The sequence below is a fragment of the Wyeomyia smithii genome, chromosome 1 (genome assembly GCF_029784165.1).
Source record: "Wyeomyia smithii strain HCP4-BCI-WySm-NY-G18 chromosome 1, ASM2978416v1, whole genome shotgun sequence".
In the NCBI taxonomy this organism is placed as follows: Eukaryota; Metazoa; Arthropoda; class Insecta; order Diptera; family Culicidae; genus Wyeomyia; species Wyeomyia smithii.
In genome coordinates this window covers 35,213,674-35,218,202 of record NC_073694.1, presented here as the reverse complement: position 1 = coordinate 35,218,202, position 4,529 = coordinate 35,213,674, and the positions used below count along the sequence as shown (strand labels likewise).

General features: G+C 34.2%; 1 non-coding gene across 1 annotated transcript; it reads right to left on the bottom strand.

Annotated features, from left to right (window-relative positions):
- Positions 1-469: 469 nt before the first annotated feature.
- Trnad-guc (transfer RNA aspartic acid (anticodon GUC)) lies at positions 470-541 on the bottom strand. The gene has a single exon. It is a non-coding gene; the product is annotated as a tRNA-Asp (tRNA).
- Between the last annotated feature and the right edge of the window lie 3,988 nt (positions 542-4,529).

The following is a 4,529-nucleotide window of genomic DNA, read 5'->3' as shown; positions in this document are numbered from 1 at the left end:
ACTAATGGCGAGAAGGGGCAGCAGGGACGTTTGTGTGCTGTAAATCGTTTGCTCAAATATTGTAACTAGCGCTTCACTCCACCGGCTCTAATGTTTACTATCAACAAACCAGCAGCCTGTTTACCGTCATCACAGTTTAGTAGCATATAGCAGCTCACTTTTCGGGACGCTATCCTTTTGACGGGGAAACCCGTTCGTTATCCCCAGCGGACTAATTTTTGACAAAACTCTTCCAAACAATGTACAACACCTGAATTAATGTTTTCCGTTACCTCGATTGTCAGCCACCACCAGCAGTTTGTTTGTTTGCCCAACGCCGATAAATCCTCGGGAAGTGCAACAAAACGGTCCCAGTTGGACATATGTTTGGATTGAATACATTACAACGCGTAGAGGTTATGTGAGTTCCGGTTTCTTGTTTGACACACTGGGTGTGAAAATTACGTATTACATTTAAAAAGTTAAAAAACTCCCCGACGGGGAATTGAACCCCGGTCTCCCGCGTGACAGGCGGGGATACTGACCACTATACTATCGAGGAAACTTACTTAAAAACAAATACACTAGCACAAATTAGTCGGTGGTTTTCAGTATTTTCCCCCGCTCGCATCTATTTTAGTCCAAACGTTTCATCTCAAAATATTACACCGTTTATTGATAACTCCGCAGTTGTTTTAACCGAGACCCACTTTACTGAACGGCGCGACTGGTGTGGACGAACGAACGGTGCCGAAATTGTGGTGTTAAAATTTAAGCATAAATTATGCTGTCGGACTTTTGAAACTTTTTTACGTCCGGTCGGATGAGAAGTGCCGCGGGACCGGGAGCAGGACGATTTTGAATTTTATTACGCTTAACTCATGAATGAAATTCGTTGTTAATTTTATTATTGTTCCACTGGCGAACAGGCAGAGGCAACACTGGAGTATTGGATGGTAAGGATGTGATAAACAAGGGTAGCTGATAATAATGTAACACAGCGATTTTTATTCCTTTCCGTAAATCTGTATCAACATGTCGGGTTTATTGCGGCACTTGGGCTCGGGTATAGTCGATTTTTTTTAATTGCGTCAATAGCACTTAATAACTTGCGCTTACAATGAAACGTGTTAACTGTTTCCTCGCTTCTGTACGGGGAGGGATGGTTGTATGTGGTGTTAAAAAAGGTTATCCGAAAAGTCGCAGTTAATTACAAAATAAAACGTCATTGGAAAAACTTTTGTCATTCATTGTGCATTTGAGAAGCCCAGTTGTTTAATCTCCTACGACGGTACAGAAATAACAGGTACACAAAAATAGCAAAAATTACGTATGGAAAAATTTCAATAAGTATCATGACCTCATTGAATTTTTATTATTAAAAAGTAACAGATTTCACGTTTAACAAATCTAAAATATGAAATAATCAACCGGCTTCAGAGCCCCAAAAGTCCACACCCCTTGTTGACATTGTTTCTGGTTCAGTCGTTCTCGTGGTAGGTTCCTTCGTTACCGTTGTTGAAATTTTTCCGATCGTAGATTTCATCGCCAGAGGAGCAGCAGTCAACTTTGGGGGCATAGTTGTTAGTTTTGAAGAAGCAATAGTTTTTAGTTTGCTCGTGGATGATTTTACTATTGCTACTCTCACTGTAGTCATTATATGTTGGATTTTTTTGGTTGTTAATATGGTGCTAATTTTTGTACTAGGTAAAACAGCATTGTTGGCCTCCAGAGGTTGATGAAAAGGAAATGAATTTCATTTTTTTACAATTCTTCTCTACTTACCACTGCTAATGTGCATAGCACATACATCAATGAGACTGCCACAGTTACGACGGTCATGACTAGACTAATGGTTTGTTTCCAATCGTTACAGCTGCACTTTTATAAACTAATGATTTACCTTAGTTAAAGTTGATTGACAAAAAAGGGTGTAATAGACTCAGTTTGAAATTCATTAAGAGCAGAATCATTTCAAATCGCCTGGAAATACGCGAAAATTTAATCGACCATTTTTGATTTGAATGAAACTTTGCACACGTATTTGGCTTAGCAAACTGAGCATTTTTCACAGGTGTAGAGATTTTTTACATCCATGTGTTACATTCTAAAAGGGCGTATGCCTTTTGGCATAGGTTTTATTCGAAGCATTGTAGCCCAGGAACCGTTGGTTGTATAGAAAAACTGTCTGAGAATGAGTTGTAGGGAATTAAAAATGCACCATAAAAGAAATATACACTGTACAAAAAAAAAATTTTTTTGACCAAAAAACATTAAAAATAAACATTAAATTTCAATTTAAAAAAAAGAGTTGAAGTTTTTTCCTATTTTTTTTCTATAGAAACTTGACGTTAATACGCAACTTTTAAAAAAAAGTCCAGGATGGAGAAATGAGAAATAATTTTTTTATGGTAGATTAATTTTTTTATGCAAATTCTAATTTAAACATTTTTCAAAATATTTGCATTCTGATGATTTTAAAAGATGCAGAGAGTCATTTTAAATCAAAAAGCTCTTGGTAGTTAACATTCTTGGCATTGGTTTTCTAGTTATTTTTAATTTAAGCTCGAAAAATTGTAATTATTTGGGAAAATACACGTTTTTCTTAACTTGTCCATGGTTCTCCAGCAAAAACCATACGTTCATTGGAATGCTTGAACAAAAATATACAATTCGTTCTTCGACAACAAAGCGATTGGGCGAACGGTTCTCAAGAAAATAGTTAAATGTTTTAAGTGATATAAATATATATAAGAATCAAATATTTATTTTCGAGTTTTATTATCTTAAGAACATATTTTTTCATGACATACATACTCTACAGAACTAGTTTCACCTTATATTTCATATACATCATAAGTAAATGATTCGTCATCTTTTAAAAACAGCTTCGTTTGTATCTTATTTTCTGAAATCGAAACAAAAGAGTAATACTTTTGTGTGGCAGCTATTATTATAGATTTTTTGAAAATATTGCTCCATTCTGTTACTCCTTGTTCATATTCTTCATATTATACCCAACTAAATGACATTTTTGATGAATTTTTATTACTTTTCTGATTAGACCAATCATACAATACTTTTGCGCTTGTAATGGGATGTTCATGTTCTTTAGCAAAACTTGCATTTCCTGCCATTCATTTAAATATGCCACCAATTGCATCGCATGGGCCATTAACATGAGAAGTCGCAAAAAATGCCACTCTGCATCGACGTTATATTTTGTTTTGAACTTGCAAGGTTTTTTCTATTTTTATATTGTGAGGCAGCTCCATCAGACATTAATATCGCTTTTTTCAACTCTATTGTTGTTTTCAAAAAACTCATTAATTTGGCAATGAACACCTGAACCACAACAGTATCATGATGGAGTACTTCCGATATTATGATGAAGCTGGTATTCTTAAGTGTTCCAGATTCTGAATAGTAAACAACGAAGGGATGAATGGTGGCTTGACTATCATTCCAATAACTACACGAATCACAAATTGATAAAGACGTATTAAAATGAGCTTGACTGTTCAATATTTTTAATTTTGCAATAACGTTTTCGTTTAATTTGCGTAAGCTTGATAAGCACCGATGATCAGGAAAGGGTTTACAGCATTTGGGCTTGGTGTATTCCATTTTCACTTTATTCATCTTCACAAAATGCAAACTGTTACTAACACATCTGGAGTAGTGCAATCGTATTTATATACGAAAACAGATATTATAAGTAACCCAGTAGTTATTGGTTGCGTACTTTAAAAACAGTTAGTATTAGTAAACAAGTAGGTAGTGTTGCACGACAAACAAATTTTTTTATAAAACATTCGGCAAGGAGGAACGTGTAGGTAGGCTAAGTTTTAGCGCTTGAGTTATTTATCCAATCGTTTTGTTGTCAAAGAATGAATTGTATATTTTTGATCAAGCATTTCAATGAACGTAAGTTTTTTGCTGGAGAACCATGGACAAATTAAGAAAAACGTGTATTTTCCGAAATATAATTAATTTATCGAGCTTAAATTTAAAATAACTCGAAAACCAATGCGTTTAGAATGTTTACTACCAAGAGCTTTTTAACTCAAAATGACTTTCTGCATCTTTTAAAATCATCACAATACAAATATTTTGAAAAATGTTTGAATTAGAATTTTCATAAAAAAATTAATCTACCATAAAAAAAATATTTTTCATTCCTCCATCCTGGACTTATTTTTAAAAGTTGCGTATTAATGTCAAATTTCTTTAAAAAAACAATAAGCAAAAAATTCAACTCTTTTTTTTAAATTGAAATTTAATGTTTATTTTTAATTTTTTTTGGTCAAACAAAATTTTTTTTGTACAGTGTATATTTCTTTTGAGGTGCATTTTTGATTCCCTACAACTCATTCTCAGACAGTTTTTCTATACAACCAACGGTTTCTGGGCTACAATGCTTCGAATAAAACCTATGCCAAAAGGCATACGCCCTTTTAGAATGTAACTCATGGGTGTAAAAAATCGCTCCATCTGTGGAAAATGCTCAGTTTGCTGAGCCAAATACGTGTGCAAAGTTTCATTCAAAT